General features: G+C 51.4%; 1 long non-coding RNA gene across 1 annotated transcript in view; it reads left to right on the top strand.

The window, feature by feature from the left end:
- LOC138521599 (uncharacterized) overlaps positions 1-25,738 on the top strand; it is a 135,230-nt gene that overhangs the window by 76,014 nt on the left and 33,478 nt on the right. The gene's annotated exons all lie outside the window — the stretch shown is intronic.

A 25,738-nucleotide genomic window follows, 5' to 3' on the forward strand; every position in this document is an offset into this window, starting at 1 on the left:
CTCCATGGCCCCTGCAGGTGGCCCACACCACAGGGGCCTACCCTGCACATGTCCCGCAGGCACCCCATCCACCATGGCCATGCCCCCCAGCCAACCCACATGTCACCTTGCACTACTGCCCACCAACGCATGTCCCCCTGCACCCCCAGCCACCAGCATCCAGGGGCAGCCTCCACCAGGCCCCCACTCATGTCTCCCCCCACACCCCAGCAGTGCAGGGGCAGCCTCCACCAGGCCCCCACTCATGTCTCCCACCACCCCCACCCCCCAGCAGTGCAGGGGCAGCCTCCACCAGGCCCCCACTCATGTCCCCCTGCACCCCCACCCCCCAGCATCCAGGGGCACCCTCCACCAGGCCCCCACTCATGTCCAGCTCATGTCTCCCTGCACCCCCACCCCCCAGCAGTGCAGGGGCAGCCTCCACCAGGCCCCCACACATGTCTCCCACCCCCCAGCAGTGCAGGGGCAGCCTCCACCAGGCCCCCACTCATGTCCCCCTGCACCCCCACCCCCCAGCATCCAGGGGCACCCTCCACCAGGCCCCCACTCATGTCGACCATCACCCCCACCCCCCCAGCAGTGCAGGGGCAGCCTCCATCAGGCCCCCACTCATGGCTCCCACCCTCCCCCACCCCCCAGCATTCAGGGGCACCCTCCATCACGCCCCCACTCATGTCCCCCTGCACCCCCACCCCCCAGCAGTGCAGGGCACCCTCCACCAGGCCCCCACACATGTCTACCCCACCCCCCAGCAGTGCAGGGGCAGCCTCCACCAGGCCCTCACTCATGTCTCCCATCACCCCCACCCCCCAGCAGTGCAGGGGCACCCTCCACCAGGCCCCCACTCATGTCTCCCATCACCCCCACCCCCCAGCAGTGCAGGGGCAGCCCCCACTCATGTCCCCCAGCCAACATGTCACCACAATGTAGATCCCTGGCCCTTATGGTCAGCCTCCAAATGCCAAACACCCACCGAGTATTGCATCCACCTACTTAGAAATGGCAAAAACATGATAGAACCCCAATTGCAAGTTTGGAAATGAACACATGTCCTCACATACACCCAATGGGTGTCAGTGAATGTCAAAACCCATATCATGATATGCATGAAACCAATGAGATGATACTACACATTGAACTTTGGAGAACAAATATGTATTAAAAGCAACATAAATTGAATCAAAAATAAACAAAAAATAATGGAAATTTAAAAAAAAAAACAGCAGGTCCGTGAAATAATGCAAAAGGAAGGTGTCCAAAGTCACAGTCCACAAACGTAAATCCAATGGAAAATTAAAATCGAAAACCATTGCTCCATGGGGAAATCATAAAAGAAATTGAAAATCCAAAAGTCAACTATATACAGATAAACAATCCAGGGTCCATGATCCCAACCGAAGAAATGAAACCTATCTATTAACACTACCTAAAAAAAATAAATAAATAAATAAATTTAAAAAAAACATATACAAAAATGTGGCCCATTGTCCAAAAGGTCCAAAAAAAATGGAAAACCAAAGGAAACCTAACACTAACTACAGAACTATTTACAAGGGCAGCGGGCTAGTCCGACGGCTCACTTCGGGATGTTCTGGGCCAGGGCATCATCGAACTCCTGCTCAATGTCCCGGAGGCGGTCCTCCTACATGGCCCCGAGGGTCCACAGGGCCGTCCACATGTTCACCCCAAACTCCCTGCAGATTGCCTCGAGGCACTCGGCCCGCCTCAGGGTCCTCCGCATGGAGTTCTCCGCCCTGACCATCGTGAGCCGTGCCTCTTCCGCCCGCTGCCGCTCCGCATCTATGGCGTGGCCCAACCGCTGCCACACGGAAGGCACTTCCCGTCCTGGGTCCTCCTGCCCTCCGACTGATGCCTTCCCCTCCGATGTCGAAGGCCCCGAGCCATCATGGCTCCCATCACGTTGCTGCTGCTGCGCCTCTGCCCGTGCACTGCCTCCTGCTGCCTGCACATCCTCCGCTGGCCGGGCTGCAGTCGTTGATGTGGCCACCCCTGCTGGACGTCCGACTCCCGACTGTGGCAGGGATGCCTCCTCCACCAGCCTGGCCGCACCGTCGGAGGCAGCTCCACAGGGCACCCAGGTGACTGATGGGTGGGAAGATGGCACGTTGGACGACTGGCGCATAGGGGGTTCAGTTGAGGAGGGGGTCTGAGCAAGCCCCATCAAACGGAGGAATCCGGCCTGGGTGACCTGTCCCAGTAGGCCGACGCAGTCAACGAGCCATTCGAGATGACCTGCAGTCTCCTCATGAAAAGACTGCAGGTCACCTCGCATGGCCCGTTGACGCAAAGCCACACCAGTCAGGACAGGCTCAACCCGGGCCCGGATAGCCACGTCCGCAGGAAGAGGAAGGCCAGTTGACGTGAGCTCATCCCCTGCCTGAAAACTGGTCTGGACGTAGGCATCCCTGCTGGTGCAAGATGATGCAGTGACAGGATCAGGGACAGGATTGCACACAGGTACCTCCGCGGCGACCTGTGCTGCCTTCTGTCCCTGGTCCTGCACTGCACCACTAGCACCAGTGGAATCCCCACCTCCAGACCCCGTCTCTGTTGCTTGCACGGCCTCCTCCACCAACCCCCCCACCAACCTGGATGACTCCGCGCCATCTTCCCCCGTTGGGCCCTGTGGGGTCCCAGCTGCCCTTTCTGCTGCTGAAGAGTCCAACTCCGACCTCCGCCTCTTGGACCTCCCCCGGGCAGCTGTGGCCTGGGACGCGGCACCGGACTCCTCACTCCCCGACGAGATCACAACCTGGGAGGGGAGCCGGGCCTTGCGTCTCCGGCTGGCGGTGCGATCCCCGCCGCTGTGCTCCACTGCACCTTCTCCGCCCTCTTCATCAGTTGATGCTGCAGACAGGGAGAAACAAAACACAGGCATCAGGGTACTGTACAATGGACACATACACACATGACAATTGTACATGAGTGGCATTGGCAAACCTCAGACATGGCATCACAATCCCCAACACACATGTCATTTCAACTTGAGCCATACCACAGCCACATCGCAACTGCCAGCACCATCCATACACATACAACAGCATGAGCAGGCAAAGGTGAGCCAGACATCACATGCAACACAGGGAGTGCACTACACATGCACGCACACCACCACACTTGCATGCATGTGTACACCTCAGCCAACTGTCGCAGTGTTCCGATGGGCATCCATGTCACATCTGCCAATCAGGCTTCCACATCCCGCTGTCACTTGCATCCATGTTGCATCACTGTTGCACCCTTGTCAAATACACACACATGCACATGTACACAGTGCTGATACATGCAGCTGAAAACAACATACATGCGTGACATCACGAACATGCCTACTTACATACACATTCATCCAAACATGTGTGCCCACACAACTGCATTTGGCATGCAAGCCTACACACACAAGCACCATCCATGTCTCACACATGACAGCCCTCGCATGTGTTAGTTTCATGGCCCTGTACACCCCCACCCATACTCGGCCCCATACAAACAGATGTGCAACCGGCACACTACTGGCACATCACCACACGCACAGTTTACAATCATGATGCATGTACACTTATCGCTCGACTCCAGACGGGTCTGCCTCTCAAGGACCTGGACGTGGAGCGCTGAGGATATGCGTTCCAGGACCCTCATCTGATCTTCCGACAAGTGGCCCCCGGCGCCCCTTAGCAGCCGCTGCCTTCAAGAGGCAGCGGGCCTTGTTCAGGGTCCTGGACCTGAAGTCCTCCCAGCGCTTCTTGACATGTTGGAAGTCGCGGACTGCCACCCCCTCCGCGTTGATGGCAGTCACGATGTCCGTCCAGATCCGAGTCCATCCTTCCTTGTCGGCGCGCACACTTCCGAAGAGGGCATCATACTGCCCCAGGACTTGCTCCACCAGGACACCAACTTCCCTGGCACTGAAGCTGGTGCCCCTCTGGCCGGGGGTTGTCAGTGGTGCCAGATGTTGCAGTGCCCGACATGACAACCCCAGAGGCAGGAGTGGGTGGGCAACTGGGTCCTGCGGCTGGGCTGTGGAGCGATGGAATCCCAGTCGGGAGTCTTCGGTTCCAGCAGAGGTGGTCACAGCAACAGCACCCCTGGCTGATGTGCAGCCAGCAAACGGCAGGGCACGTGGGCAGCAGGCAGTAGCAGATGGCAGGTGGGAGCGTGCTCGGGGCTCTGGGGGGCAGTAAATCGGCTTTCTGGGCAGGAGCGTGGTCTTCTGTGTGCTTACGCGTGGCCAGCTTGATACGGAGTGATTTGGCACGTGAAAATCCTGCCGTCTGCGTGTAATTTGAGGAAAGGCCCTAAGCGCGTCTGCACGCATACGCGATTTCATTGGCCCAAAGGCCCCCATGCGCAGCTATGACGTCACGCGCATGGCCGTAGCGAATGGCGAGTGTAAAAAAAAAAGATACACGTCCGAGTGTCAAAGCGTGTAATTGGTGGAAATGGCCTCATCACGTATGCGCGTCTGTGACGTGTGTATAAAAGGTACGTGTAGAACGCCATTTCCTTGTACGTGCTTTTCGTGGAGAGCGAGTGGGTGAAATCTGTACTTCTTGTCGGTTCACACGCGATTTACTTCACAGCGTTTCAAGTTCATACTCCGTTACCTATGACAGCTTTTTCTCTTTTCCCTGGGCCTGATTCCTCAAACAGCGTTCCCTTCTACTGTTGTCCTGTCTCCTCAGACAGCGTACAATTCTTCTTTTGGCGGGGGTGTTGCCAACACGCACACGCGCGTCTTTTTCACGCTTTTGTTCCTGCCAGACGGTGAGTCGTGCACGTATTTAACATCTGTGCTTGCCCCGTGTGTCGCATACCCCTTCAGAGGTCATTCTAGGCTGCGTGTGACACGCATACGTTCATTCTTGTGTTTCTGGGTGCCACAGCGTAGTGCAGGTTTATTTTTCCCACACACGTGGTCTAGGAGGGGTTGCGTGCACCTTACTTCCCTTTTTTGGGGTGCCTGTGCGTTGCGTGACCTGTCATCTTTCCCCAGGGGTGACATACAGCCTTGCTAGAGCACTAGGGTACGATTACCATCTGGTACCCAACCCCTTTGACCCCCAATTGCCCAGGACAATAGTTCACATTGACTCCCATACGCACATTAACATCAGTGCCATGGCTGGGAGGCGAACAAGCCGTAAGGGTGGCAAAGGTGGCCGAGCCCCAATTGGTGGATCTGGTAGGGGACGTGGCCGTGACTTGCAGGGTGCCCCTAGCCCCCCATGTGTGGAGGAGCAGTCAGGGACATCCATGCCCCCCCCCTCTGGTTGAGGGTAACGTGGCTGACACATCCATGCTCAGCCCTTGTTGGACCAGCCCACTGTGGAACCAGACCTGGCACAGGGTGACTCCATGGCTGACTTCCAGGTCAGCAGGTCTAGGCCATGTGCGCCGGTGCACGTTGGTGTCATCAGGCCACGTGGATTAGGGGCAGCTAGGTCATCTGCTGCCCCGCGTAGGCAGTCTGGGGAGGCTGCAGGGGCAGCTGTGGCTCCATCCACCCCACCTCTCACACACCCAGCCAGGACAGTGTCGGTCCAAGTGCATCATGCTGACATTCCCCCTGACACCATCACACTTGAGCTAATGCCTGCACCAACTCCCATGCTGAGTGTGCAATACCACACTCCTAGCACAGAGTCCACCGGGGCTCCTGCCCCTAGTGCCCAGAGCGGCGTAGGACACTCAAGGATCCCCACCACCTTCCAAGCGGAAGAGGAAGAGTGCTCGTCCAGTAGAGGCTGATGCCCCAGACACGGCTACACAGTCCGGCCCGTCAAGGAAGCCCAGCTTCAATGAGGCCGAACTAAATGCACTTGTAGAGTATGTGTCCGCACATGACCGCAAAATGGTGATTGTTGCAGGATCCAAGACCACACCTGCACAACGTCAGGCACACTGGCAGACCATCGCGGACATCATAAGTGCCCTTGGAATCGTGAGGCGCACAGCTAGTGAATGCTACAAGCGCTGGAATGACCTGAAGCGCAGGGCAAAGAATAAGCTGGCCTCAAGTCATGCCGCAACTCTAGTGACTGGAGGTGGGTCTCCAGCAGACGACATAGAACTCACTCCACATGAGCAGGTTGCTGGGACCTACGTCACGGAGGAACAGATCCAAGGCGTGGGAGAACTGGCAGATTACGAGGCATTGTCCGGTGAGTGCACATGCATGTGTGTGTCATCCATGTGCATGGTGGGTGTGGGAGGGCTTCTGTTTGGGTGCCAGGTGAGGGTGTGTGTGCCTGAGTGGTTTGGGTCACCCATGTGCCTCATTCAATACATTCTGCGCACCAGCATTTGGGTATAGCAGTATCCCTTCTGCCAACATTAGACATCCAGCCCAACATCACGCCAGTTGCCCTTGAAGAGTCATCTTGCCACAACATTGTTGCTTATTTTCCTCTGTTTATTCAGGCAGATTGTTTGCATACCACCACTTTTACTCGGCATTTCTCAGTCCTATTGTCACATGTCTGACATGGCTATGGTACAGTGGACTGGCTTTGTTTCCTGGACATGATTTGTTTAGACATGTCCCTGTGCTATAGGACCATTTTGGACTGGCAGCTCCAGGTTAAATAAACATTTGAACCATTTCAATGAAAAAATCAATTTCATGAGCAAACTGGACTGAATGAACAATTGGTGCCCTCCTCTCCCTCTTCACTTTATGGCTAGGGTACATGCCATCTGTGTGATGGCATGTGTATTTGACCTGCCAATCACTGGCCAATGTGTGATGCCACTGCTAGGCAGCATGCAGCAAATGTGTTCATCTTCCATCTTGGTGTCATCAATGTGTGCCATCTGCCTCCCCTTCACATGCAGTGACGGTGCATGCATGGGAGGGTTTTAGTCATGTGGGACATGTGTCAATCAAGTACTGTTTCTGTAGCCTCTCAGCCCTAATTGTGTGCCATAGTGCTAATGCCTGTTTCCATTTGTTTTCTTTTATGTCTTTGCAGGGGATGACGCACTTGATACTGCTGGGGTTGTGGAGATGGTGCAGACCCAGGAGGGGTCTCAGGCCCGACCGACCACCGGTGAGGGACGTGGTGGTGGGTGAGAACCCACAACTGCTGCAGGTCGTGCTCTCAAGGGGTGTCTCTGGCTGCACCTCCCCCGAGCTGTATTAAGGTGTCGATTTGGATGATGAGACCTACGTGCCGTCGCAGGTGAGTGTTCCTGGGAGGGATTCTGTTCTGTCCGACCCACCTGCACCAGGGTTAGAACCCTCAATGGGGATGTCAGTGTTGGCAGGTACGCCTTTGGTGGTTACGGATGCAGGGTCACACTCCGCAACATCTGATCCTGTTCCTGGGCCAGCAGATCAGAGGGGGAATGCAGTCCTGCAGCCTCAGGCAGTGCTGGCACAGCAAGGCGCAGTTCGCCTTGCCCCAGACAGGTGTGGTGCCCGCCGACATGGTGGCCGTACGCCACCTGGCAATACCGCATGGGAGCAATCCATATACGGTATGGCAACCCAACAGGCAGCATCATCAGAGATGATGGCTCAGGCCATGGATAGGGTGGACACTTCCATTGTCCCCCACGAAAGGCTGATGGAGCGACTACAGCAGGCAACAGACTGCATCTGCCAGTCACACAGGGAGGACATGTTGGCATCCGACAGGGACAGGCGGGCGGCACTGGCGACTCTGGGGGAAGCCATTTCCATAGAGTCCCAGGGCCACAGGGAAGCCCTGAGGGTGGAACTCCTTCACCTCAGGACGACTCTTGTTGAGCTTGAGGCTTCAACAAACAGAAGGACAGAACAGCAGCTGGAGCGTCTCACACATACGCTCTCAGCTGAGATGTAGGCAACTAGGGCGGAGGTCCGGGAATCCCGTGAGTTGTTGCATGGGGACCTACGCACAATTATCCTCCAGAACGAGACCTACCACACCCGCATGCTTGCTGCCATGAAGGAACAGACTAGGGCTTTGCTTGGGCTGCCTCCCATAGTGCCACCACCTCCTGATGCAGCTGCAGAGGGTGAGGAGAGCGACAGCAGTGATTCTCCCACAATAGGGTAGCCGTGTAGGCCATGAGCCCATGGAGGTGTTTTTTTTTTCCGCAAGTTCCACACAGGTGGGTTTTGGTGTGCACCCTGTCCTCTGACCTCCTGGGTGGCCTCCCCCACTCCCCGGGCCCATTAATGGCCATTTTCTTTTTTAGGGACAGTGTGTTGCCTTGTGTGGCTCCCGTGAGCATACGCTGCATTGTGGCTGGGCACATGCAGGCTTGTCATGAATTTGGTTCAGTTGCTTGGGTTTGTGTGACACACACCCCTCCTGCTTTCCGTTTCCATGGGCTTGCAAAGGGTGTGCCCAAGTGACATTGACGTACATGGTGACGTTGGACTCCCATTCGATGTGTGGGCAGTCTGTAGTCAATACTGTGTATACATTCATAGTGCATATTGTTGTTGTATTGTACACTGCGTGGTGTATTGATATGTGCCTCTACATCCATCTCATCCTCCTAATTTGCAGGTACATTTCTCATGTCTTCACAAGGCGGTCCACCTTGGAACTGGAGTCCATGTTGTAAGCAGTGCACCTACACTCTTGCATGGCGCTAACACTGTATACTTGGAAGTGTTCGAAGTGCTGGCTTCATCAGGTAGTGAGGCTAGCAAATTTTAAGTCTGCAATGTCATGTTTAAGGTAGGTTGGAGGTTGTGTATGTGATTGGTATTCTTGGTAAGTATTTGGTAATGTGTGTTGTAGGTCCTGCATTACTGTGAGCATTTCATGTGTGGCCATGTTTCCATTAGGGACACTGTAGCTGGTGACACTTGGGGCATGTTGTGGGGATTAATTTGCTTGCTTGACATGCCATGGTGTGTTGTGTGGCCGTGCCGGGGAGGGGTTGGGGGACATGGCACTGTTCTCATGTAGTATTTTGCAAGTGCTTATTCATTTCTGCAGCATGGAAGTGTGTCTTTTGATGACACTGCATTGGTGGTGTTTGTGTAGGTAGGGATGCACACATTCTGACACTTCCACATGAACAATCTCAGGCTGCTATGGTTCTGACAGTTGACAGTCCCTTTGTTCGTCTTAATTGTCAGGTCGAGTCATCATTGCTTATCAGATGGTATGTGCCAGGCCTGTGTGCACTCCACAGGGGTGTGATTTCTATGTGAAGTAATTAGCCACCAGCTGCGTACGGGCTGCCTCACCCCGTGCCCTTTCCCCTCCCATACGCAGCGGGCGTGCATGTGGTTGGGGATGTGGGGGCACCACCATGTCCACAGCCAGGCCCCGGCGTGTTGCAACATTGTGCAGGAAACATGCTGCCACTATGATCCTGCACACTACGATCCTGCACACTACTGGGGGTGCATATAACAGCTGCCCGCCAGAACGGTCAAGGGAGCGAAAGCGTGACTTGAGCACTCCGAATGTGCGCTCCACTATGCCCCGGGTTGCAATATGGGCTGTGTTGTATCTTACCTCGGGAGGCGTGATGGGGTTCCGAATTGGCGTCATCATGTGGGTGCTCAGAGGGTAGGCACTGTCCCCTGGTGAGGAGGTGGTGGGTATCATTAGTGGGGTAGTGACATAACTCTGCATCTGACATGCATGCATGCGCAGTGGCATTCATACTCACCAAGCAGCCATGTATCGCCATGCCGCCCAGCTTCTAGGTCCCGGCTTAGGGTAGACATTCGGTAAATGAAGCTGTCGTGGGTGGACCCTGGATAGTTGGCATATACTGAGGTGATGATTCCCTTGGCATTACATACTACCTGCACGTTGATGGAATGCCAGTGCTTGCGGTTCCTATAGATGTGCTCAGATGCCCTGAGTGGACGTAGTGCCACATGGGTGCAGTCAATGGCACCTAGCACTTTGGGGAATTGTGCCACACCGTAGAAATCGAGGGTGGCAACCTGCCTTTCTGGAGGTGTCCTGGGCAGGTATATGTGCCTACGGACTGATGGGCGTGCGGTGATGATGTTCAAGACCTGGTGTAGGCAGCGTGACTACGTGGCCTCTGACACCCCACCCACTATGGCACTTGTCCGCTGAAATGATCCTGTGGCCAAGAAGTGCAGTACATTGAGGACCTTCTCCAGGGGGCTGAGTGCTTGGGAGCACAGGGTGGGTGATGTGAGGTCATCCTCCCACTCACTGACCAGGTCCAGTATTATGTGTGGTGGAAACCTGTACCTCCCATACACCTGGTCATCAGGCATCCCAAAAAGGCTGGTTCTGGGAGTGAAAATTTGGGCCCTCGCTATCCTCCTCCTTTGGTAACCCATGGCCACTGCTGCTAGGAACGGTATATTCATCCTGGCGTCTGAGCTTGTTTGTTGTTTGCGCTCACTTTTATGCTGCGCGGGTCGACGTACGCCTGCTTCATGCTGGCGTACGTGTCTCAGGATTGGACCATTTATTTTTTCGGTGCGTTGTAGGCGAATGTGTGAATCTTCCCGCCCACCCCAGGAATACACGTAACACGCTCTCCCAGGCCCAGTCGCGAGTAAATATTCCTGCCCACCCCTGGAATACACGTACCCCACTCTAACAGGCCCAGTCGAGTGTGGAAGTTCACGCGCACCCCGAAATACACACCCAGGGCAATCGCGTGTGGAACTTCCCGCGAACCCCGTAATACACGTAGCCTGCTGGTATCGCGTGTGGAAGTTCACGTGGACCCATAATACACATACCCTGATGGTATCGCATGGGAGACTACCCGCGCACCCCAGGAATACACGTACCCAGGTAAATCGCACTGCTGGGTGGTGGTGGGGGTGGTGGTAGACATGAGTGGGGGCCTGGTTGAGGCTGCCCCTGGATGCTTGGGGAGGGGTGGGGGGTGGGGGTGGGGGTGGTGGGTGGTGGGAGACATGAGTGGGGGCCTGGTGGAGGCTGCCCCTGCACTGCTGGGGGGTGGGGTGGTGGGAGACATGAATGGGGGCCTGGTGGAGGCTGCCCCTGCACTGCTGGGGGGTGGGGGTGCAGGGGGACATGAGTGGGGGCACAGTGGAGGGTGCCCTGCACTGCTGTGGGGGTGATGGGAGACATGAGTGGGGGCATGGTGGAGGGTGCCCTGCACTGCTGGGGGGGTGGGGGTGATGGGAGACATAAGTGGGGGCCTGGTTGAGGCTGCCCCTGCACTGCTGGGGGTGGTGGGAGACATGTGTGGGGGCCTGGTGGAGGCTGCCCCTGCACTGCTGGGGGGTGGGGGTGGTGGGAGACATGAGTGGGGGCCTGGTGGAGGCTGCCCCTGCACTGCTGGGAGGTGGGGGTGGTGGGAGACATGTGTGGGGGCCTGGTGGAGGGTGTCCCTGGATGCTGGGGGTGGGGGTGATGGGAGACATGAGTGGGGGCCTGGTGGAGGCTGCCCCTGCACTGCTGGGGGGGGTGGTGGGGGGTGGGTGGTGGGAGACATGAGTGGGTGCCTGGTGGAGGCTGCCCCTGCACTGCTGGGGGGTGGGGGTAAAAGGGGACATGAGTGGGGGCCTGGTGGTGGCTGCCCCTGGTGGCTGGGGGGTGGGGGTGATGGGAGACATGAGTGGGGGCCTGGTGGAGGCTGCCCCTGCACTGTGGGGGGGTTGGGGTGCATGGGGACATGAGTGGGGGGCCTGGTGGAGGCTGCCCCTGCACTGCTGGGGGGTGGGGGTAATAGGGGACATGAGTGGGGGCCTGGTGGAGGCTGCCCCTGCACTGCTGGGGGGTGGGGGTGGTGGTAGACATGAGTGGGGGCCTGGTGGAGGGTGCCCCTGGATGCTGGGGGGTGGGGGTGGTGGTAGGCATGAGTGGGGGCTTGGTGGAGGCTGCCCCTGCACTGCTGGGGGGTGGGGGTGGTGGTAGACATGAGTGGGGGCCTGGTGGAGGCTGCCCCTGCACTGCTGGGGGGGTGGGGGTGGTGGTAGACATGAGTGGGGGCCTGGTGGAGGGTGCCCCTGGATGCTGGATGCTGGGGGGTGGGGGTGGTGGTGGTGGTAGACATGAGTGGGGGCCTGGTGGAGGCTGCCGCTGCACTGCTGGGGGGTGGGGGTGATGGGAGACATGAGTGGGGGCCTGGTGGAGGCTGCCCCTGCACTGCTGGGGGGTGGTGGGAGACATGTGTGGGGGCCTGGTGGAGGGTGCCCTGAACTGCTGGGGGGTGGGGGTGCAGGGAGACACGAGTTGGACATGAGTGGGGGCCTGGTGGAGGCTGCCTCTGCACTGCTGGGGGGTGGGGGTGCAGGGAGACATGAGTTGGACATGAGTGGGGGCCTGGTTGAGGGTGCCCTGCACTGCTGGGGGGTGGGGGTGGTGGGAGACATGAGTTGGACATGAGTGGGGGCCTGGTTGAGGGTGCCCTGCACTGCTGGGGGGTGGGGGTGGTGGGAGACCTGTGTGGGGGCCTGGTCGAGGCTGCCCCTGCACTGCTGGGGGGTGGAGGTGGTGGGAGACATGAGTGGGGGCCTGGTGGAGGGTGCCCCTGGATGCTGGGGGGTGGGAGTGGTGGGAGACATGAGTGGGGGCCTGGTGGAGACTGCCCCTGCACTGCTGGGGGGTGGGGGTGCTGGGAGATATGTGTTGGTGATCAGTAGTGCAAGGTGACATGTGGGTTGGCTGGGGGGCCTGGCCATGGTGGATGGGTTGCCTGTGGGACATGAGCAGGGGTGCAGGGTAGTCCCCTGTGGTGTGGGCTGCCTGCAGGGGCCGTGGAGGGTGTAGAGGGAACACCTGGGAGGACCCACACGGCCAAATCACGTGTAGCATTCCCCGGCACCACCGAAATACACGTACCATGCTGAAATCGCGTGTGAATCTTCCCGCGCACCTCGGAATACACGTACCCAGGCCAATCGCGTGTGGAACTCCCCGCGCACCCGAAGTACACGTACCCAGGCCAATCGCGTGTGGAACTTCCCGCACGCACCCCGTAGTACACGTACCCAGGCTAATCGCGTGTGGTACTTCCCGCGCACCCCGAAGTACACGTACCCAGGCCAATCGCGTGTGGAACTTCCCGCGCACCCAGGAACACACGCACACGCTATTTTTCACACAGCGGGTGTCCGTGTTTGTCGGTACCCCTTTGCACCTCATTTGTCCTAGAGGGCCACTGTATGGACCATTCATCATGGCTGTATATGGGTGCTTTTTGTTAGCGCACATTTTGGCGCACATTTTTTTCAGGCGCAGGGACGCTACCGCCTGCTTTCTTGTGGCGTACTTGTTTGGCCCTGTGCGCGTCTTTGACCGTGCGCTGGTTTGCCCTATTCGATTCCATGAATACGGGTTGTAGGCGAGCGCGTGGGCGTTCCGCGCACTTGCCTCCTGTACTTCCCCCCGTGACGCCCATATTTTCACGCGTTGTTCCCCATTCCGAGTGTTACGCCCCGTGTTCCGCCTACTTTTGTGATGTGCGCCGCGCTATGTGCGATTTCGCAGTGGCCGTGGCGCACGCTGTTGGATGACCTGTGCGCCTGCGTGCGCGGCGCACTTTTTCAGCACACATCCAATGTTTTTCACACGCACAGACTTCCATGAATCGATGTGCGCTGGTTTCCCTGTGATTTTCGCACTTGCACTGCGATTTTTGCACTTTAACTGAGAATCGCACGTTTTGGCACCTCTGCGCGGGAATTTTCGGCGCACATTAATTCCATGAACGACCCATAAGTCTATATCATTCATAGTGAACATGGACGATCTCAAATAGGACTCTATTTCCTTATAGAATCCCGCTGGATTCTTCCTTAAATCAGGAACCGTCTGTTTTATATTATTCACCTCCTGTCTGGAGAAAGGGACATGCACATAGTGTGCTGTATAATGTGCTTCCGTTACCTGCGCTGGTTGATTTCCTACTGCGGGAATCTCTACTTTTGTCACAAAAGTAGGTGGGACTTCTCTCATTGGAAATGCCGCACTTACTTTTCCTTCCCCCTCTCATATCTAGTACTATTCCCAAATCAAGTGATAAGGCTGTTTCTCCTGTTCCACGTTCTAATGCTCTCTTGTATATCACCATCAATTCTTGGTGACTAGCTTTCTTATCTATATCTTTGTCCTGTAAATACTCAACCATTGTCTGCAGTGCTTTTCTCTTCATTGGCAAGGGGTATTTATTAAATATCTCATGTATTTCCATCGTGGGAATACTAGGATCTGTAATCCATTTTAACGCCTCTCGTATACATATTTTTAGTTTTTCACTCGCCTGTCTTGACGGCAGAAGATATCGCCGCTGTACATATGGTACCGCCTCCTCCCTATCCATTCTTACAACTTTATTCCTATACCCTAGCATGGCAAACATTTCAGCATATGCATCAAGTTCATTCTTAAATTCAAAAAGCCTGTCTACATGTTCCTTTATTTCTTCATCTCTCTCTACAACGTGCCAAAGCATTGAAATCGAGCAACTTTTGCGGCGGTACCATCCCAATTAGCTGCTTCCAGCTCCCCATCAAATATTGCCCCCCATGCATTCCAACAATACCGGTCTTTCATTATTTCTCTTGAAATCGTACATCGAATCCAGCGTCGACGTTTCATCATTCCCGTCTATATACATTGCTGCCTGTTCTTGCAACTCCCATTTTCTCTCCTTACTAATCACACTACGAGTCACTCTAGTGCATTCTTTGTCCCGTCCCCTCTCTTCTCGCATCATCTTCTCTTCTTTCAGTGAGTTCAAGTTCAATAGGCGCAGGTGCGGATGGGACAGAAGCAATATCTTGGGAGGGAGGTGCAGATGGAACAACGGGAAGTGACTGCTGCAGCGCTGGAGTTGCGAGCTGCAGCGCTGCTGGCTGGTTAATGGGAGGCGCTGATTGTATGATCTGTGGCTGTGCTGGGGTCTGAACAATAGGGAGGGGCTGAGTAACTGAAGGGGGCTGAGCAATAGACACAGGTGCAGTCCTTTTAGTCTCTTTGTGGGCGTTCTTGCCTTGTTTCAGTTAATATTTTGTTTATTAACTCATCTGATGAATGCAACTCTTGTTGTGGATATATCTTGCCTATACTCAACTGACCACATCTGTCTGATTTTCTCAAATCTTCATCCCACTCCTTCTCCTCCCTTTCTTTTTCTCCCTCTGTTATTGACTTGTGCCTGCGCGCATTCTTCTCTCTGCTTTTCCAACGAAGCATAGCTTCCTTCCTCCAGTACATCAAATGCCGCAGGACGTGTTTTCTTTTTCCACAACACTTTTTCCAAATAATCTATCCTGAATCTCAAAACTCCCATGGTTCGGCCACTGTAAATCCTCTACTTGTCTGGTTTGCCTATGCCAAATTTTACAAAACATTACCGCCCCTACACTATACTTCACATACATCTCATACGCCGGCGACCCCACGGGTGGCACGACCTGGCTAGTTTCCAAAGATTGTCTACCGAAGTGGAAAAATCCCACTAAGCAGGTGGACAATACCCCAGGCATGTTTTAACCTTTCCCCTCGGCTAATTAACCTTACCCTGGGCGTTTGATTTTGCCAAGTCAACTCTCAACCAATATCAGGGTTACTTCGAATCAGGGCACGACTCACTCAATCAATTCGTCTTTCAAGACGCAATTCGTCCATATAATGATGCAATCAATCGCCGTGTCTGCGTATCTTGGCTCACTCTGCCTCGTTTCGGGACCCTCGCCTCCTTGTTCTCTGGCCGGACACGTTGATCAGGGATCAGCTGTGTACAGATCTAAAGGAGTCTCATCACTTTCGCAGGGGCGCCCCGAACACCTCTTGATCCCGGCTCGACCCTCTCGCCCTCGCCGTTTTCCTCGCCTTCCTTATATTACAACGTACACGATGGAACAAGTGGGGGAGGGTCCCGATTTGGGTGCCATTTTGATGTGGCCCCTAGGGAACCCTCCCGTATGGTACCAGGCACAATCACCACACACTAACTGATACGCCAGACACAAGGTTGTATACCCAAAAGCTAGGGTTTATTGTCAGCGGTGACATATTCAATACCGCCCATAATGTATTTCCTTTGAATTGGGTTCGACAATTGTGACGAGTATGACACCTTCAGACATTCATTTAGCAACAGTTTACAATTTCGCGAGCCTGCAGACACAATTCTTTGTTTTAGAGAAAACATTCCTCCTGTTCTTGCAAGCAAGCTGCGTGCAGGGGAGAGACACATTCCAGGCCTCGCTATCTTCTAGTTTCTATTTGTGTACTAGTGGGTCAACTAGCTCTCCAAGGCTCTACAGAGCTCAGGGAACGAGGGCCGCAAAGGAGAGCATAATTCAAAACATTAATTGTTTGTTTCTACCATTTCTACCGCATGAGCGAGACTAGCTGGCACCTGTAGAATGATTAAATGCCTTGTTGCTTACTTGCAAGGATTTGTGAGGGAGGAGACCGGGCATTTCTCTCTGGGTCGCCTGCGTTATGTTTCAACAAGTATCTCGCGGCCTTGCTCTATGCATGAACAATAATGTAATAGTGGAACAGAATAAGCTTTCAGCAAAGCAGTTTCAACAGAAGGCAAGAAGCGAAAGTTAAAAACAAAATGGCGATTTCTGCCACATCAAAATGGACGCACTTTAGTCAAGCTTATGAGTCTGTACTACTAATACCGAACACATGAGGCGCTTAGTCCCGCAAAGGGACCTTGGTGCTAAGTACGGTACCGCAATTTGCGGTACCGTACTTAGCGCCTTCCCATTCCCATTGAGCCCTATGGGGCAAAAATGGGAATGGGGAACGGCCATGGAGGAAGGGGGAATTACCGCCCCGCCAACCTTGTAATGGGGTGGTGATTCCCCCTTTCTCCATGGTGGAGTCGGTAAGTTACCGGCATGGACCATGGTGCTATTAGCACCATGGTTTTCCGCCTGGGTCGTAATGAGGCCCATTGCCTCTGTTATAGAGGGGTATCTACTTTTTCTGGACTGACAACGTTAATTGTTTTTCAAATAGGTTATTATGTTTCAGGAGGTGTCGGAGTATTGAGGCTCATATATTCGTAGGTAGATTCAAATGAGGAGAAATTATGAGTATGGAGAGATTACATTTGTATAGCCCTGTCCTGATCTCGCCAATTAGTTTTTGTACCGGCATATAGCAGCGGCATACCAGTAAAACAGCCATCGGTTGACAGTAAGGGTTAAATATATACAGGAACATGCAGGAGCTCTAGGTTAACATTGTTGTTTTTACGGAATGATTTTGCAATTGATGCAATGGGGAGGATCAATGCCTGCTCAGCCACTCATCCAGCTGCCATTCGTTATTTATTAGTTTATGAGCATTGATTGTGAGTAGCTGCACCTTGGCTTTCCCAAAATAGCTATGCAATCGTTAATTCATTTTTCCCCCTGGTAGAAATGGTATATGAAATAGAGGGTTTTGCATAGGTTTTTTTGGGATATTTAATTCAGGCTTAGTACTAAAATGCAACACTTACTTAAGCTTTGAATATTTCATTCTTAAAATTACTGCAAGGTCAGACCTGTCACCAATTGCTTAAATGATTTATAATCCTGTTAATTATAATTCCAACTTCAAGTTAAAAATCGATCATGCTGGAGAGTAAGATAATAGTTTTAGGTGATTTTTAATCTACACGCATGCTGCCAGGAGTGTCCTTTAATTCAGAATTGTCTTTATTAGATATGTTAGGTCTAAAGCAGTGCCAATTTGGTCTTATCCTTGCCACAGGTCTTCCTTTCAATTTCAGTTTAGGTTTTAACATGAATGTAAAGGAGACAGATCTATTACTTGTTTACTCTGTCCTAAGAAATGTTACTGTCATTTATGATCACAAAGTCATGGGTGATTCCGAATCTAGTGGCTCTAAGCAAAAGATTGAACTTTGCTGGCAATTAAAGATAGTTGCAGTAGCACTTTTGGAGAGCATCATAATGCTTTGCCATTTTATTGGAATAGTTCTGATTCTCCTGAACTGTTATCTAATGTTAATGATAACATTATTACAGTTCTTGATATTTGAGCACCTATTATTACATGCAAAGTGAAATCTATTCAACAGAGTACTTTGCTCAATGAATTTCTGAAGAATGTTCCAATCATGCAGAACTCTTAAAAAGGTATCTTGAGTTGGCGACCTTAAAAGAGAATATTAATATGGTGGTCTTTTTCAAGCTATGTGTGATCCCATAGCTTGTTTTTTTCATTTCCAATAATGCCACAATTCAGGCTTCTCTTACCGCTCAACCCTGGTTCAGGTAAAGGTATTAAACATTTTAAATGTCTTTCTGTGATTAATAGGGTTAAACACTTAAAGCCTATATCTTCATCACATGGTCCATGCCATCTTCAAGATCACGTACTGTGTCACAGATGGCCTCAAGAGCACACAAGCTCAGAGGAGGATCAAGGAGTTTTAATATTTTATTTTCAATGGGCCTAATGGCCATTCCCCACTCTCTAACATAGGGATGGGCAATTCCCTCAATCCCAGGATTGGTTCTAATGATTGGTGCCCCCTATTATCTGAAATCTGTCTACCTTCTTGTGATGGCCTGAAGGCAAGTGCCATAGCTATATAGCCTCCATCAAGGATCAATCTATGGTTCCGAGCTAGGATTTCCCCAGAAGATGGCTAAGGGTCATGCTGTCCCGACACCCTGGTCTTCACCCTTTCTATTCCCTCTTCACTCTTATTTTCCTCTTCCTCAACATCTCTGCCTACTCTTCATAACTCCACCCACTGTCTCTGCTCTCTCTGAGTTTCTAGTTCTCCAATGTTTTCTTTCTAAAGTGTACATCCACCCTTTGATCTTACCCTCTGCTATTTTTTTCCATTTCCTCCCACCAATACTACTCTCCACGATTACTCTCCCCTTTTCACTCTACTACTAAGTCCCTCCTCCACTTCACTAAAAATCTCCCCTCCCCATTCCCTTACTCTTCTAACCTTTCCGCTACTATGCTCCCCTTTCCACTTGACTATTACCACTCTCCCCTGTATTCTTTACTATTACCAGTCCTCCCTCCACTATTAGTCATTCTCCTTCCACTCTCCAGTCACACTTTCACCCACTCCATACCTTTCCAATACTATTTTCGCTCACACAAATAGCATGCACATTCACTACAGATACCAACCAATACCTCACAGTTTCTAGAAATAACCTTCACGCTCCTCCACACTGTCCTTTCTCCTTCTGGTCTCAGAGTCTGCCACCTACATCTCCTCTGACCTCATCTGAAGAAACAACATCTTCCTGTTTAATCTTCCTGTTGCCCCCTCCTTCTCCCATTGGTGTTTCCCTTCTTGTTCCCAGTGCCAATCAGCCCTTATCTTCCCAGCGAGGTAGGTGTCGAAGGCAAGTGAATATATATAATAATCCCCATCGCTTTTTCTCACATTTCCACTAGACTTTGTCAATTGCATCCTGTGTAGAACAATGTGAAAATTCATGACCGAGCTACAGCGCTCCTTCTGGAGTCACTAAGTGGCTAGTCTGCAGGTGAGCACATCTGAACATGAGAGTGGAGTGTAGCGATCCATACTGCTCATTACAATGGATGGTGCTGCGTCACACAGCAGTTCACTCTCTATCCGGTGGCAGTGGAAATGCACTGGCATGAGACATCTCCCTGGAGACTCCAGTGGCTGCTTTCTTGCGAGTGATCTGCCAGGAATAATGTGTAAATGTGGTTTTCAGCAAGTAAAATAAAGGGACTGGGCAGTAATGTCATACAGGGGTATGCGGTGTCCGATCAGCAATCAGTCAGGCAAAGGTGGAAGGTACAGGGAACTGGGAACCCTCCCAACTGCCACCTTCACCCACTGTGATAAATGGCTCTGGTTTCCAGCCTGGTTTGACTCCCACCCTAGGCTGAGAGGGGTCCTCGTCTCTTCTTGACAGGGTCAGATTACTGATCACGTCACACATACCACTAGTTGAGGATTTAGCTATTTTTGTAAATGTGTCATTTCAAATAGGGATTGTCTCTAGTTGTTTGAAAGAAGCAATTATATTAACCTAGCGAACATAACCTAAGATGGATGTCTCTCAACCTGAGAATTACAGGCATATCTCCAACCTCCCCCTCTTCAGAAACATCCTTGAAGGAGAGGAAGTACATAATTTGACAATGGAAAAGAAGTGTTAGAGACGGAGGAAGAAAAAAAAAATCATTAAGATCTTAAATGAAACCCTATAACTCAAATGTCACTATTACCAAAGCGAAACAAATCATGATACCAGATGCACTACCCCTCGTGAATGCTTAAAAGCGGAACAATACACAATGAAATATGTTCACAAGCCATGTAAAATAAAAATGTGGCATTGAACTCTACAACACGGCATGGTGTGAATTCCTCTAAGAGCCTGTGTGAACAGCATACGTGCTCCTCATTATTAGCACCTTCAGCGGTGGAGCCAGCCAATCGGGAGGCATGGAACGTGGGCTGACACTGGTAGTGTTAGTCTGCGTTCCAAGCCACCTGATGGCCGGTTCCCCTACCATCCAGCTTCCCCCCCCCCCCCCCCCCCTGACCCTGCTTGTATTTTTCCACCCTCCCCAATCCCATTCACCTGATTGCTATGTTGGCGGAACCCGTGCTAAGTAGAATTTTCAATGCTACTATAAGCACTGGGAAAATACTAGAATCTTGGTGTTTGGCTGTGGTTCTACCTGTATATTAAAAAAAGGGAGGGGGGGAGGGCCTCACCCACTAACTTCCACCCAATCTCCTTTAGATTGTGTTGGAAAGCTGTTTGGGAAAATCAAACTAAAATATTTGCAGGAGTGAGCAGACAGGAATAACGATATCCGTGATCGCCAAGCTGGATTTAGAAAACAAAATGGGAACGATGGATCAGTGCGTTATGCTTTTTATGTTAATCTAAAAATACAATGTTTTGAAGAAAATATATTTGTATTTGGTATTCTTGGATTTAAGGACCGCATTTGATTCCGTCTCTAGAGTGACTCTCTGGCAGATTCTTGCAGCTCAAAAGGCACCAACCAATCTCCATTATACACCAGTTATGTTCCGAAAATAAGGCCTGTGTACGTTGTGGTTTGGGTGGTGAACTGACGCGAGCCTTTGATGTTGATATGGGAGTGAGACAAGGCTGTGTCTTGGCTCCCCTACATTTGTTTTACAGCTAAGAAATTATTGATGTTCTTTTGAGGGAGTGCCAAGACTGTCCTAAAATGACATCTGTGAAATATCCTGCATTTGTTTTATGCAGATTATGCGATTTTGATTGCTACAAACCCACAAGGCTTGAGAAAATCTATCTCTGTCTATTTCTTTGGCAAAATGTAAAGAGTTGTCTCTTACATTGGACATTGATAAATCCAAGGCAATGGTGTTCAAACTCCAATCTTCAAAATATAGACAAGTGATGGTGAAGGTAGAAGGTTTCCCACTAGAAAATGTAACGTTTTATGATTACCTGGGAGTGAGATTTCACATGTCTCATGGCTGATAACACAAGTTGATACATCTGCAATTACCCTGGAGAAATTTAGCAGAGCTGCAATGTCTATTTATTTTAAATATGGTAGGGATGCACTATCTCCAACCACGGACTTGTACCACAAACAAGCTCTATCTGCCTCAATGAATGGCTCGGAGATATGGGGGTATGACAATGTTGGTAAAATGAGCATCTGTGAAATATCCTGCATTGTTTTATGCAGATTATGCGATTTTGATTGCTACAAACCCACAAGGCTTGAGAAAATATATCTATTTATTTGGCAAAATGTAAAGAGCTATCTATTACATTGGACATTGATAAATCCAAGGCAATGGTGTTCAAACTCCAATCTTCCAAATATAGACAAGTGACGTTGAAGGTTCCCCACTAGAAAAGGTAACGTTTTATGATTACCTGGGAGTGAGATTTCACGAGTCTCATGGCTGATAACACAAGTTGATAAATCTGCAATTACCCTGGAGAAATTTAGCAGAGCTACAATGTCTATTTATTTTAAACATGGTAGGGGTGCATTATCTCCAGCCACAGTCTTGTACCACAAACAAGCTCTGTCTGCCTCAATGAATGGCTCGGAGATATGGGGGTATGACAATGTTGGTAAAATGAGCATCTGTGAACACATTTTTTTTTATTTTTTTTTTTTTTTTAAACTTTTGATGATCCCTCTTAGTGCCCTCTCCTCTCTGGTCTATTTGGAGCTTGATATTGTGCCATTTGCCTGCCAAGTTACCATTAAACTTGTTCTTTTATGGGTCGGATTATGGAAGCAGCACGGTCTGGAAAAACATCAGGATGCCCTGTTCCATCTCATGTCATTGGAGGGTGGGAGAAGCTTTAAATAGCTTCAACATGTAAGAGCACTCTCCAGGTCTGGATGCAGCTGATATGTGGGTGAGTCCCCAAGGTTTGACTCACTTGGCTAATAAGATTTTAAAGAACATAGGAAAAGTGAGAGCTAGCTAAAATGTTATGGTAGATGCTGCTAAACTAAAGACGAGCTTGGATTATCTTGAGTTTAGGTTACAGCCTGGATACAAAGGTTACCTGGACATCATTTTTCCACCATTTGAAAAACTGTTCTTACTCCCAGCGGCCTTCTTTACTCAATCATGGAGGGCCTTGGAGTCGAGTAAATTCCCAATGTGTAGGGTAGCCAATGAAACAACCTTACAGTTTTTGCTAATCTGTGATAAGACCTTGCGACTGAAATGTATGTATGTTAAACCAATTTGAAGGGAAATAGATATTCATTTATCTGTCCTTGCTTTGAGATTCCTGAGACCGTGTTTAGATTCTCATGTTTTCTCAACTGCCCATTACATACAAAGGGCGTGGTGGCTAAGGTCTAATGCTCTGAAATATGTAAGTTTAGAATTAGGAGGTTAATGATGGTCTGACAAGGAGAAAACTATTACGAGTTTTATTAAACTGCTACTGCCTGTTTTGTTCTAACACCATTGTGCTGTGCAGGGTGACATGCTGAAGGCAAGAAAACATTCAAAATGCTAAGCATTTCCAGGTGCTAGGAAATCTTCATTTATTCAAAACAGAGCAATGATGATGGAATGTGTGACTGGGGAAGGGTGTTGGTAGCAAATGTTGCATGTAGGCCCTGCGGAGTGCAAAGGGAGCTTTCTATGTTGCAGTTATGAGAGAACAGGGTGAATTGCTAGAAAAAGGTAAAAGTACAGAAAAGGTAATGTGTGGGAGATGGTGCAGACTACATAGAAATGTATAGAGGGACAAGATGAGAACAGAGGTGTTAAATGTGGCTGTATACAAGCTTTGGGGTGATCAGTGTTGTGTGTGTTTTGGACTCCTTGAGGTGTCTGGGAGTAGATGGTGAGTGGCAGGGGATGAAATCTGCTTAACGGGGATAGTGTAGACCGTGAGAAGCTGTCCCTGTATTGGTGATGACAGGCCAAAATGCAGACCACTGTTCAAGGCCTCAGCCAGGTACATAATTCCATTATTTTCAACATCACTTTGAATGGTAAGTTGCATCTCTAACGGAACCAAAGAAATAATACTTGTAGATCCTGTTTGATAACAGGTTATATATTTGGTTTGATTGGTGAAAGGTCATACTTTGATCGCAACCACAAGGAGTTTAAACCGTGTTGCCCTAGATTGTTACTTTGCGTATTACACAGAGCGGAAAAGTGTTGTATCCATTTAGTTTGGACTACCAAGTCTGTCGAGTCATGTGGAAGTTTAAAATTAACATTCAGGCCACCTGCAACCATTCTCCAATAAATCTGTTGGTTACCTGTTACCACTGCCCTTTCTAGATTGAAAGTCTCTCTACTACAATTCTAGCGTACTAAATATACAGTTTATACACTCTTTCCAAATATCATGCCGCCATGATTTATTTTCAGCGATTTCAAATTCTTACTCTTAAATATTCTCCTTGCTCCAAGAAATTCGCCCTTTGGATTATTCGTTTGTTATTTTTTTATCTGCACTGCTGGTGTGATACACAGCCTGGGGTGTTCTTTACAACTATATTTTGTAAAGGGAATGCGTTGAGCAGCACTATCAGTGGGCTCCCGTAAGATCCTTCATTGATTTGCCAATAACCTGGTTAAATTTGCTTTTTGGACCGACTTCGGAGCTCTGGACGTGCCTGGAGCTTACTCGTGCGACGGGAGCTGTGGGATGGCACAGGGCTGGCTGTGGAAGATGTTCCAGATGTGGCGCTCGTGCTCCGAAAATGGCAGCTGCCAATTGATGGAGTGGGCGACGAGGAGGCACTGCAACAAAGTGTCGGATAGATCCTGCGAGGTCGCCACAGCAGTAGCAGAGCAGCCCCTGCAAAAGCAGCATGATGGTTGGTGAGGGTCGTGAATGCCGATGGAGGAAGCAGGAGGTAGAATACCGCTCCGACACGCAGAGAAGCAGCCATGTCAGCGGCAAACAGTGAAGCTGCAGGGGGGCGCTGGAGCACACGCCTTGATTGGCGTTGAGCTGGCGGCGGGTGCCTGCAGGTGGAGCTGGATGGTGTTGGGTGCCTGCAGGCGGAGCCGGTGTGCAGTATTTAGGTACTGAGGGGAGGCACGCCCGTGTTGCTGCACTGTGAGGCTTCCCTCCATCCCAGGGGTTTGCAAGCCATGCAAGGGCAGGAGGGATTCTGCTTGTGGATGGGCAGACCATGGAGCAGCCTAGGGAGCTTGCTTACTTTGTGGAGGAGCTGCAGCAACGGAGGGAAGAGGGCCCTGCATGTGATGGTACTACCCTGCTGGCAGACACTTGAGGCGGCAGAGCATGGGGGGGCGCAGACCTATTAATTGAGGCACACGGCCCTGTGGGTTCCCACAGCTGAAGCAGGGGCATTACTGAGGGAAAGATGCTCCAGTGCTGGCCCCTGGTGAGAGGCACTTTGTGGCCACCAGTTGTTGGCATTGTGAGGCTGCACTTCATCCCTGGTGCATTGGCCTACATGGCATGGGCTGCAGGGATTCAGCCTAGAGTCTGGCAGGTGAGTGAGCAGTCTGGGGTGCCTTGCTTGATTTGTAGAGGAGCTGCAGCGATGGAAGGGCACTGCAATAAGACAGTGCTGCCCTGGCTGGTGCTTGAGGTGGGAGAGTGTGAGTGGGGCACATACCTATTTCTTGAGGCGGACTGCCCTGTGTGGTCCCATGTCAGCTGTGGGGTGCCTTCAGGCGGGTGACATGCTTTGGTGAATGCACACACCCCATAGACTGTCTTTGTGTCACTGGGCTGGCCCCTGGTGATGGTTGCTTCAAGGTTAGCGGTAGGCTGTGGCCACCAGGGCCTGCGGCTGGATTTTTTTGGGGAGGTGCCTGTGCTAGAGATAGCAGTAGACTCTGCTTGTGTGGAGGTAGTGTGCCCTTCCCTCGCAATGATCTGACGGTGATATAGGGCAGCGAGTGGTGAATTGAGCCTTTATATCTTGACTCCCCATCTGCTCACGGGCTGCACAGGTTTTGTGATGTATAACAAGGGGGGACGCGGACAGTGCTGGTTTGTGGTTGATGGGGGCGGGGGGTGGAGAAGCCAGCATGATGGGCCCAGGCCTGGGTGGAATCCTTTGAGTGCCCACCACTGCCTAACATTGATTGCAAAAGCTGGACACGCACAGCGGGGGTAGGGCCAGGCATACAGTCATGGAGGACTTAACCCATAAGGACCGATGCGGTGCAGTCGCCTTTGCCTCAGGGGGGCCGAATCCTCATCTGTGTCCATGAGCCAGCAGGGAGAAGACAAAGTATTGGCAGCGATCACAGCATTGCAAACGTCCTTGGAACACAAAGTTGAAATGGTCACTGTCAACGTTGG

The sequence above is a fragment of the Ambystoma mexicanum genome, chromosome 1q (assembly GCF_040938575.1).
Source record: "Ambystoma mexicanum isolate Mex_15411 chromosome 1q, UKY_AmexF1_1, whole genome shotgun sequence".
Classification (NCBI taxonomy): Eukaryota; Metazoa; Chordata; class Amphibia; order Caudata; family Ambystomatidae; genus Ambystoma; species Ambystoma mexicanum.